The 12,804-nt window shown below is 33.7% G+C and overlaps 1 long non-coding RNA gene across 5 annotated transcripts in view; it reads right to left on the bottom strand.

The window, feature by feature from the left end:
• Nucleotides 1-12,804, bottom strand: part of LOC115494998 (uncharacterized) — a 123,435-nt gene that overhangs the window by 84,335 nt on the left and 26,296 nt on the right. The gene's annotated exons all lie outside the window — the stretch shown is intronic.

Genomic DNA, 12,804 nt, shown 5'->3' with positions numbered 1-12,804 from the left:
ACAATCCCACTTCACACCTTCTGGGTAACATTGTGTATGTGTAACAGTTTCTAAAGAAAACTTTCCAGGAGTCTGCTCATATATCAACACATTCTTGTAGAACACAGTATATCTATTCATGTTTCATTAAGCAACCATCTTTTCTCCCTTTAATTTTTTTTAAATTTTAATTCTCTCCAAAGGGCTTCTGACCCTGACAAGAGCTTGTGTGTTATCATTCCCGGTTTTCATCAGATATCCTGGTCCTCACAGATCAATGAGAATTTATACATTTATTAATGATATCCCAGAGACTTACAGGATTTTCTTGAACCCTTCATATCAAAGAACTGTATCATTGATTTCAGTGATCACAGCATTAAATCCATAGGTGTTTTATTTATACTATATTGAATATGGACTATATTGAATATTGAATAACAGACAACAAACTAAGAGGAAACTACTCTTATTTGACCCTCAATTAAAAAAAAAATATTATTCTCCTCCATTTAAAAATAAACTATAATTTTAATGGTCATATCCAGAATAATTTAAGAGTCTAAAGCTGAAATGTAAGCAAAACCTAGGTGCAAGGGCAGAAAAGTCAGCATAATAAAAATATCTATGCAAGCTGTCACCTAATTCTGGAAATCCCTAAATTCTATATTTTTTAATAAAAACACATCAAATCTACCCTTTTTTTGGTTTTGATTTTTGATACATACTATAGAATCGTTGTACAGACTATGTTGACTAGGTTAACATTGGCCTGATGTCTGATTTTAATCAGAATTCTGAAATTAGGTTTCTCTGTTGTCTTCATTGGTTCTAGCCTTTATTGTGAGGGCATTTTTTATACTTTGCTAGCAAAATACAGAATAAATACATAGGAAAAAAAAATCCAAGAATGGGTCTGGAAAGTAGGATTTCATTATCAGTCTGATGGATTGAAACTTTCAGGCTATGGAGGCTCCTTTTGATTCAGCTCAATGGTGCAGAGTATCTTGAATTCTACCCTACTCACTGGCTCTGGGCTCAACAAATGTGACTGACACAAGAGTAGAAATTTCTAATAATTTATCTCCTGCTTGCTTGGACTAATCTAAATCTGAACATCTGAGTAAAAACTAGACCTGATATAGTGAAACTACAGTGTTTTTTAACAGTGAAGACTGTTCAATACTTAATTCCTGGCAGTACAACAATCATGCAGAAATTGTACTGGGGATAAAGGATTTAAAAGGGTGAAGGGTTAACTGTTGTCATTTGGTTAAACATGCAGATAATGAATGGATTAGTATCATCACTTCAAAATTAAAAGATAATGGAATTTTCATCAGGAGTTCACTGGCAGGGATCCAATAGTAAGATAAATAGCAGATAACAGGAGAAAATTAATTACTGATTATGATTAAAAAATGCCATACTCCTCCTTTTGTTTCATTTTTATTTCAATTTTAGGAAGAAAGGAAGCTCCCCAAAAATAGAAAGATAAACATTAATTCATATATGCTCTTCTGAGCATGCCAATTTCTCTTCCCTGTTTTTTTAATGCTTCTAACATAATGGCAACCTTGTTTAACAAACTAAAAATAGAAATCCACAAAACTGTTTTAGTGAGCCAAATGACAACTAACATTAGTATCTGATTTTAGTCAGAGTGTTCTTGCCACTGTAGTGCACTTAGACTTCATAGCTATCCCAATGAGAGTTTTAACCACACTAGCACTGCAGGAGACTCAACATGAAAATCAGATGGGTAATTATCTAAGTCAAAATTTGCCTTGAATGATAATCTTAATACAGTTTTCTAAGAAAATTTAATTTCCTAATTGTCTTTATCAATTTTTCAAGGTATGAAAATTCATATACAAACAGATCAGGGATGAAAAATTGGAGACATAAGTACTTCAAATTCTGCCTTTGTTTAAATTGAATATAAATAGGGAAATCAAACAGTTTTGAGTGCACTTTCCATTTATTTCCAAATGTAGGATTATGTAGCCTTTTACTTATTAAGCATTTTCTATCTCCACTTCCATAATAATTGTGTGAAACTAATCTAGAAGTACCAGTACTAATTGATGCATATTTATGGATTTTGACTTGATGATGCTGATGACTCCCTTCAAATTCAGCATATTCTATGATTGTTTTATTATAATGAAAATGGATAAAAGCTCATCTCATTTGATAAAGAAGAGATGAGATATAGCCATGTTGCGATAATTAGATAGCATACAGCAGACTTGCTTTTCTTGATATCCTTCTAAATTATCCTTCCTTTATACAAAAGAAGTTTTCCTGAGTTTATTCTGTTTTAATAAAACTATGGATACTTGGTCATCACAAGATTGCAATGTATTACATCTAATATCTTAGATATTATAAATATATCTCAAATACTGTGCTAATCTATTGTAGGAAAAAAATAATAGCAGCAGGACTCCAAATAGTCCAAAACTATTTTCATTAAAAGAAAATAAAATTGCTTCCTAAATTTGAGAATATATTTCAGAAGAATTCTTTAATTAAAATGTTACTGTTTACAATGCCCTATGCTAAATAGTGTTGTATTGCACTGAATAGTTTACTTAGTTATTATTTTGCACTGGGTGTTTTTGTTCATATACTAAATATTTATACATATTTAATGTTTAATATTGGCCTAGTATTTAATATTTAATTAGACTACTTTTGGATCAAGTCTGCTGAGTCTGCAGAAATTTCTGTAATTTTTTTTTTTTTTTTTTAACTGGGGTAAATATTTAATTTGGTTTCCTTGCTTACTCTCTTGGATTCTAAGGCTTAAAATGGAAAATAGGCACCTCTATGGAAATCACAAACCCAGAAATTTACTCATCTCTTTTTCCATTTAGTATAATTTTAAGACTGTAAGCAGAAAGTGCCAGCTATCTATATTTTCAACAGAAATGCTTCTTTAATAACTAGAATTCTGTTACAAAGAATTCCTAGCATTGCTCAATGCTAGGAATAGATAGGCTAAATAGATAGATAGGCTTAAATAGATAGGCTCTTCAGCTCCCTTCAGTTGGATTCAGTAACTTACTTCTGTGTTGGTTTTTGGCCTGTAAGACCAGATACTCCAAAGTGCATCCTCAGCACACCTATTCCATCAGGTCTGCCCTAGCTCAGTGTGAACAGGAGTCTCTTTTGCTTTATGACTAGCACAGTCATTTGAGATGCTTGCCAGAAGGGTCCAGGCTCTGGCTGACACCAATCCACAAGACAGAGTCATACAGTGCCATGGTTAGAATGCTTGTGCTGGGGCATAGATCCCCTCCCAGCCTCTGGCACAAGGAATAACTAACATAAATTATTGCAGTATTGGCTGAAGTGACTGCTGGAAACGAGGTCTGATCTCAGATGAGTGCCCAAAACACTTCACTATGGATTTTCTCTGGCCCAAGGAATTTAATTATTCTGTTCAAAGCTGAGCATGATGTACAAAGGATGCCCTGTGCAAAACGTGGCTGGAATTTGATCTTTGCTACACCCTGAAATCTGAGTGTTCACTTCCCTTCAAGCATATGTGTGATCGTATTGCTGTTATTCTCCATTGTCTAACTTTCTCCTTATGTGGAAATCTTGGGTCATTAATTCTGTTCTTCAGATGCTGAAAGGGATGTTCTTGCTGTGTTTTGAGCCACTGACTTTTTACTTAGATCCAAAGTTTTAAACCACCTTTGCTCTTTACACTCTTGAGGTTCCTTTATTTTTATGGCCTGCAGGGAGGGGTAGTTTAATATACCAATTCCATATCAAATATGATTTTAAAGAGAAGAGGAAAAAGAAGAGAGAAGACGAAAGTAATAGTAATAAGATCACAAAGCTGCATAAACCAGCTATACGTGCTGCTAATGCGTTCTGTTCTATTATTTTTATCACTTCAGATTCCCAGGATGCCCATCGGCTTTTGTTGACTAGTTTCTGTTGCATTTCCTAGAAACTGTTTGTTCTGAGAAGTCTGGGTGTGAATGACAGTCTTATATATTAATTCAAGGAAATTAGTATAAGTGAGTACAATACAGGGTCTCAAGTGTGTTGGCTAAGCGATGCCAAAGAACAGATTTAAAATGTAGGGCAGTTTACAGCTCTCATGATGCACAGTAGCAAAGCACTCATTAGAATTCTAGCAATTTTCTGCTTATTCTCAAGTATATAAGCTGTAAAATGAAAGACAGATAAGCTTTGCATCTTGGGAAATGTGTGATTAAATTACAGCAATTTAAGATAAAACTCATGAAGAGTTATCATTTTGACATGCTATTTGCTAAAAACATCGTCTCCTATTTACTCTACAATGCTCTAGATGTTTAATCTGAAATATATGCCTGTGTCCCTTATCCAAAAACTTGTGATTCCTATTGGAGAACATGGTATCAATATTCCCTACTTTACTTGTTTTTCAAGATCTCCTCTGCAAAATTGCATCGATTGGCTTTTACAGTGACATAAGACTTAATCAGAGGGTTTGTTGTTCAGAAGGTAGAGCTTCTGAAAGCATGAACATAATGACAAAAACATAATGCAAACACTTTAAAGGTGGTTCCAAGAAGAGTGAGCCTTTCCAGTGAGGACTCTCTGTTGTCCAAAACCACCCCTAAGCTCATGCTACTGCCTCCCATTGCTATGGTACAGACCTTCTTAACATTGTTGTGTATTTTCTCAAAGCTTGTAGGAATTACAAAAACCTGTAACTGTACCCAGCAGCTTTTAAGGTAACAAAATGAAAAAAAAATTAAAAATTTGCTAATGGGGGATATCATTGCTGAAGCCTTGTTTTATCAGGCAATTAGATTAAAAATAAAATGAAAAAAAAATAACAGTGATGTGGAATCACAGCTTATTTACAAAGAACATAATCAATATGAGAACTTTGTGGATCTGTTATTTCAGAAACAATTTCAGTGAATATGTCATTGTACAAATCCCATGTAATTAAAATTATAGCCATACTGGCTATCTACCCCAATTTTACAAATATAATCTTGTTGAGATGGTCTGCAGCATTCATTAATAGACAGTTGACTCAGTTTTCTTTCCACACATTCTTGTGTGTGTCCTTTTATCCCTCCTGCTTATTTTTTTCCCACAATTGTTCTTTAAATATAAAATCCAGAGGTTACTGCTGCATTTATTTCTGGTCTGACTTTCAGCTGCTGGTTCTTTTACACCTCCTGCTTCCTTCCTGTCTGCATGTAGGAGCATGAAAAAATGATGGACAGAGAAGATATTATTGCCTATGCTGCAAATAAACTCTTAGTGATCAAGAGGAAAATTATTTTCTAATACTTTAAGACCTATGAGTCTGACAGGAAGGCAAAAAGAATTATCTCGTTCAGAAACTACCCAAATTTAAATGTCAGGCTTGCAGATGACTAAAACACATCAATCATGATGAGTGATCATCTTCTGGTTTTAGACAAAACACAAACTTCCACTATAGCAGAGAATTATATACAGATCCCTGATGTAATCAGATTTAATTTCTGTGAACTTCTGTAAGTCATTCCATTTAGTAATTTCTTGGAATGTCTGTTATTTAGTCTGTCTCTACTGCTGGAATTCTCTTATCCACTTCTGAAAGAGTGAACTTTTTCTAAGTAACTTTTGGTATCATAATTGCTTCATAACAGATCTGTCCTAAATGCAGAAGTTCCAGAATAAAAAAATAATACATAATCTCAATAAAAGACGATCTCATCCCTACTTAAATATTTCCATACATTGCAGAAATAGAAAAATCTCCTGCCAGCACTGCAACTGGTATCTTGACTCTTGCATAAACCTAAGAAATCAGCACAGGGAAAGAGTTCTCTTAAAATTACTTCAGTGATGAGAGAAGTACGTAGACAATATATTTCAAGAAGTTGGTCAATACTTTAATTTTACTTTCTTCTGATAGAATCAGACTTAAGTGATTTAAGAAAGATCGAAATGGGCTCTTGAACAGCATGGGCATGCATTTCTGTAATTGTAGTGAGGAATCTTTTACTCCATATCCCAGAATGATACATCTCATACCCTCAGGCCTCATTTCAGTTTCTTCTCAGTGACAATTACACAGTGTTAGAATGTGAATATGACATACCTTTGCTTTTTTTGTTTGCTTGTTTTGAGAAAATTTAGAAAGCTCAATTTAACTTTTCTTCACCAGCTGCATCCAAAACTAAACCATGGTATGTCACCATCCAGGACAGGTGGTCTACATAAGACATTACAGATCAGGCTGTGGATTACAGGAATGTCTGTAGGAGACCGCACAGTTCAAACCTCTTTTCATGAAGGAGGTCACCCTGAAGTAAGTGTGGCATATGTGAAAATGTAAAATATATCTCTTTCCTCACCCACACCCACCCCTCCCCTATTTTTCCCTGAAAATATGTCTATATATTCCGCTAGAGAAACAGGGAAACAAGGAGAGAAAACTACTAGACCTTTAGTGCTCATGTTGTAACATCTGTTCAATTAGAGTTATTTTTTATGCTTTTTTGCACTAAACAACTAATTAAGTAATGTGTTGTTGCAGTATCCAAAACTAAATTGAGGATACTTTATAACAGATTATCCTTCCAGTGTGTCTAAAACCTGTTAATGATGTAAAGATAAAACGTTTTAATTAAGAGGTTACCTTAACAGTACAAGTAACTAATGCCTCATAAAACATTTATGGCAAACCAATTTAGAGCTTCTGCGCTATCATAATTACAAATTTTTGAAAGTCCCGAAATGCTTATTTATGTAATAGAACATAATAATTCTCAAGTGGTCATTTATATCTACCTCATAAATACCATCCATGTTTAGAAGCTCTTTATAACAGGTTTTTATCTGGGTGTCCCAATATGTATGTGATAGCTTTGCTTTAATGATGTCATTTATGATATCATTAATTAATTTGGTTGTTTATTTTGATGTTGCCTTAATTTTCTCATTTCTGAACAGAAACACAGCAGTTATTTTACTTTCTAGGTTTACATTTTGCACAGGTACTCCAGTCACTTGTTTGTACCTGTAAAACTTAGAAGATGACATGGATTATATGAGAATAACATACACCTGACCCGGTGTGGTATGTCAAAAGCAGTTTCAGTTTTTGGTGAGACAGTTATGAACAATACAAAACAAAAATTGTTGCAACTCTATCAAGTTGATTAAAAGATGCAAAACAAAATTAGGAAGAAGTACTTTTTAAACAAATCATACTTATTAAAATATAATTTCAGAGAGATCAAGATAGTGCTGCGCATTTTTGTGCAGAATTTCTTCTGAAATAAGATGGCAAGGACAAATTTATTTAGGAGCCTAACAAGAGGAGGAAGTAGACTGGAATTTTGACCTATCTGACATGGGGTCTAATTCAGTCTCTACTTGAGTAAGAAGTTCCATAGAGTAGAAGACGGGACCTAAGATAGCCTGCACACATACAACTTATGCTAAATATTTAATCGTACATGAGAGAAAAAAGATCCAAGTTCCTCTCATAAAACCCATTGGAAATACTGAAGACCACAATATTATTTGCTGTCAGTCAGGACAGTTTTGCACAGCAGATAGTATTCATTTTTCATAAATGGCTAATATTCTTATGTGATTATAAATCAAATTACTGCATCATCATTGTATACCTCCAATTAGGATTTCCTTTGTTATTTTCTTCAGCTTCCCTATATTGATTATAAGATTGTTTAGTGATCTAATCACCCAGAGCCATGATAATTTACTAAAATGTAGCTAAAGAATGTAACTACACAGGGAAATTGACTACAAAAGTGTTAAGTTGCTGGTGCCATCTTGAGAAGGATGTCAGGTCTTGCTCAGAAATGTGCTTTGAGTAGGAAGCTCCATTCAGCAACAGATGACCTGCATTTCTTTGACTAGTAATTGGTTAAATAGCTGGCAGTAATATACAAGGACCTTATAGGCTACAGCTGGACTGAGCATTTGCAAAACATAGCAGTGCACTGAAAAGCTTTTAATCTTGCCTGATATGAGTGACATTCTAAGAAATATCAGAGAGGCAGATAAAAGCTAGAATCTGAACACCTAACCCTTCTGCAGGGAAATCATGCCCATGATGTCAGATGAACACTTAAAATACTGATTTCTACTTAATAAAATATAAATGTGAGGTAATTTTTCATTTATAGCCACGTTATATGACAAATAGAAGGAGCCTCATTAGAATGATTTGTTGTCAGCTTCTGACTTCAAAACTCAATTAATTTAATCACAGTTTAAAGTGTCATCTACAAGAGTCTATACTGAACAAATTGGTAAAAATAATACAGCAATTACTTTGAAAGACTGAACAGCAATATCATGATTTATGATATTTTCAAAGAGACTAGTCATTAGTAAGCTCATGAGTTGCTATCTAAAACAAATGCAATAACCTTTTTTTGCATCCTGAATCTGTTACTGATTACACTTTCTAAAGCTGTGCTCCTGGCCCCTATATATGCAGAGGTTCTGTGTACCAAAGTGAGAGATCTAATTGCACATGGAATAATATTTTTTTTCTGAGCATCAAGGGAAAAAAGATCTTACCAAGCCTGACTGAGCCAGAAAGATTACCAAGTGCTATTTACCATACCCTGACTCAGAGCATTAAAAAGTTAGAGCATTAAAAAGTCACTAAGCCATGGATATGGATTCTTCTATACATTGACTCAACTGACTTCACAAAAATCACATCAGAAAATGTAGTTTTCTATTAGGTTTTCTTTGTCTGGGTCAGTAAAATATTATTAGACAGCTGGGCTAAGATTGAAACTATTGGGAAAATGAAAAATACTGCAAGAAAGCAGTGCCTTTCAAAATACTATATAACATCAACAACACAATAAGGAACTTTAGACAGATAAATAGGGAATATTGAAAGGTAAAAAGTGCTGGCAAAAACAGTAATCTGAAATAAGCAGAAAATTCTAATGAAACTTACTCAAGAGCTTACTTGTTTTAACACACATTGTTTTAAAACAAAACACTAAGAAGACCTATAGATAAATACACATTTAACTACTGCAAAAGTCTTTCTATATTCAGATTTAATCAGTGTATGAGAAAGTTCATATACATGAAATAAATATTCTGTGCCATCTCCTTCAGAGACACATAATAGTTTTCTCAAAACTAACAAGCAATTCTCCTGTGCTATAAATGTACAGCATGTGAAAATAATAATCATTGAAAAATTCAAAGCATTAGCAATCAAAAATTTCAAGTTGCTATAATATTTATCTGTGTTTTCAAATTAAGTTACTTTTTAAAAAATCCTGTTCCTACCCACTACACCACAAATATCCCATCAATAGTGCCAGCAAAATGATTCAATTCCTATCACAGATCACTTTTTCTGGTTGCAGAAATGGGTTTCAAAATGCTGTAGACTAAATGCTGTCAAAAAATTGACAGATAAAATAAAATAGTTGATAGACATTGTATCAATAAATGGTTACAGATTTTGAAGATTTAAAAATTAGCTATAGTTCATAGACATGGTTTAGTGTAAGCTTTTAATTGCCATATGTTTCCACCAGCAGATTTCACTTTGAAAATAATTTCTTCATCAAATTGATTTCACATTACAATCAACAGTATTGAACATTTTAACATATTCAATCACTCATATTGTAAATATCTACAATACTTAAAACCTAATTTCATGTTTGTGAGCAGTAAAATTCATACTCAGTCTCTTTTCCAGTTCAGGAACTGATCCTGATTTCAGAGATCATAGTCTGCATTTTCTTACTAGTTTTAAATGTAATTTGATCCCAAACATGATAATCCCTTTAAATTCCCTGATAGCAATCTGTTCCTCTTACTCTGCACACAAAGAACAAGGCAGCTGTTTAAAGTATGCTTAACACTAAAGCCCTGTGGAAGATAAATATTCAGTTTTGTGGCAAGTTTTGAGGTTTTTACTTTGGTTTTGATCTGCATTAATGCAATGCAATAACTTTTAATACAGTATCAAATGTGTGCTAAAATGTCTATAAAGAAGCATGCTATCAAATTTACCATTATTTTCCCCCTTTTTTCTTTGCTCTTCACTCTTTTTTAATTTTTTCAAACACATAAAGCAACCAGAAGGTTCATGATTTAAAAGAATTCCTTTGTGTAAATTTTACTGAATTCATTGTATTTCTGTGAAATATCACATTCAATAAACCCACGTTTCACTTAAACAGAAGGATACCAGTTATCTCTTTTTATTATTATGCATGTCATCTCACAGAAAAGCATTGGTGCTTATCGCAGAGAGCATTAGGGCAAAAATGTGGGATGTACAAAAATTCCAGGGTAAAGAGCTCCCCATTAGCACGTTTGCTCTAATGCCTTTCACAATGCTGTACACAGGACCATGTGCAGCTCTGCAGTGACAAAAATTTCTGAGTCATCATTCAGCTGCTATCTAGAAACTTTTGCAAAATGGCATCTGTGTTTACACAAGCAGACGTTCCCGATACATCTGTAGATCCGGCACGTGGCCGTGATCTCTCTGCAGTTGGGTCCTCCTCTGTGTGAGCACTGCATTGACAGAACGAGTGCATATAAAAATAAGTCATATTTGGCTACAGATACTTTCTGAACTTTCAAAACACTACTAACTCACTTACATGATCTTCAGATGGCAAATGTTAACAAAACTCTTCTCTCAGACACGAAATTCCCAGCTCCAAACTGATGATATTCATAGTTATTCCCTAAGCCAACACAGCTTCCTAAGTCTTATGCACAAAGTGGAACCTATAGACTCAAAATTCTATAATATCTAACAGCATAATGCAATGTAGATCTTCTCAAACCACACAGCACAGATACTTACATGCTTTACACTGTCACTTGCTCTGTTAAACATGATGTTGAACAAAGAATAAACATCTCTGGACTAAAATAGTTAATTCAGCTCCTGTTAACTTCTCAACATTTTGAGAACCAGACTTAAGCTTTTCTGAATCCATAGTTTGTTTTCTGCCCTTTTAATTCTGAAAGTGACTCTTAATTTGCAGACCTGACTTTGTTCCATGTTCCAGGTGGTCTTTTCTTCAGTCATCTTTCTTTCTTTAGTCTATAACTTTATCTCTAGACATGGTAGGTACTGATACACTGAACCACTGCCCCTTGCTCTAATTTTTGGCTACTATCTGGTCTTACTTTTGACTGTCATGTTTATTTTTCTCTATTGGTTTTGATGTTTGCCCATTGATACTGCAAGGACAGCTTCTGTCCTGACATGGAACTTCATGCACACCTCATTTCTCAGCCTGATCATGCACGTCTCTCATTCCTAATTTGGTCAAAACACCGGTAAAAGAACAGAAATTGTTATATTGCATTAGGATATTATTCTAAGTAATCTTTACCCCTAATTATTGACACTTTATGGTGGTAAACAATGTTTCCATTTTCCTCTTTTCTTTAAATAGTATTATCTATTATTTGAAGATCTCAAAAAAAGCTATGACTACAAATTAGCTCAGAGATTTCAGTGCTAGCTATTTGATTTTTCTTAATACTCAGACTGCATTATGTTATTTCAAGGCTTACAACAAGAGATGTATATTACATTCATCTTTCTCTTTATGCACTAAAAATCATGCTCTGTTCATGGCTAACAGTTTAAAAGTTAGATTGCAAAATTATTTTTATTTTCTGGCTAAACATATATTTAAATATTTCATGAACCTGGCCCCCTTCCAGGACACATTTTATTAAAGCCAGCTGTGAAGTAATTATCGAACATACTAAAAATGGCTTTTGAAAGTAGAACAATGTGAGTTTTGTCCAGTTTTGATTCACACACTGAGCTTTGACTAAATACTGCATTCCAAGAACTCACACTCTTATGAAATGTAGTCTGAACAACTTCAGAAACATAATTTCTGAGAAATATGAGAATCTAGGTCAAAGACTGATTGTAGCAGAATTTCCTAACATAAAGGAGTATGTTTGTCCTAAATAAAAAAATGTGCTTTCAACCACCAATGAAGACAAAATAATGAAGAAAGCACATGCAAAACAATTTGAGAATATAAACATTCCATGTAAAATTAAACCTGTATTGCATATATAATTCCTTTTTACAGAAATAAAGGGTTTTGTTTCATTTGGATTTGTAATCTAGTGACATTCTGACAGAGATGTTGCATATTTCTGATGAATTTCCCAACTTTTATGTTTTGGGCACAATTAGATGTATATTTTTGTACCATATGAACTTCTTACTTCTTGTATGAATATGAGGTACTTTTTTTTTAAGCATAAATGATAAATAATTCTCTTCAGGAGGAGCATGGCCTAATTTTGAGTTCTTTATGATTACTCATATATTTTCTAAAAAATAAAATTCATACCTCTAGCAATAAGATTCTAATTGGTTCTGCATTTGCATACCAATGGATAAAAGTATTTAAAATCCTACTGATATCTACTGCTGGCTACATGCAACCCAGACACTGTCTGTTAAAAACTGATTAGAAATGAATACAACTATCCCATGTATTCACAGCTTGACATCTGTAATAGGTAAAGAATGATCATTCTTAAAGGGGACATGTTTGTGAATGCACTGTTTAATTAATGCCCTAGGGAAACAGAAAAAAAGGAGGAGGAAAAGTGCTGTAGCTGAATTTATTCTGAATTTGTAGTAATATTAAACACTGCATGCCAGGTTTAACGGCATGTATTCATCTAGCTAGCACAGTGTCTTACTGAGAGAAAATGGAAAATGCTGCCGTCTGCCTTCAGGAGATGAGGATTTTGAAGTGAATTTGGAGTGCACAGTAGATT

Source organism: Taeniopygia guttata, chromosome 4, assembly GCF_048771995.1.
Source record: "Taeniopygia guttata chromosome 4, bTaeGut7.mat, whole genome shotgun sequence".
Lineage (NCBI taxonomy): Eukaryota > Metazoa > Chordata > Aves > Passeriformes > Estrildidae > Taeniopygia > Taeniopygia guttata.
This window is presented reverse-complemented; position numbering and strand designations above follow the sequence as displayed.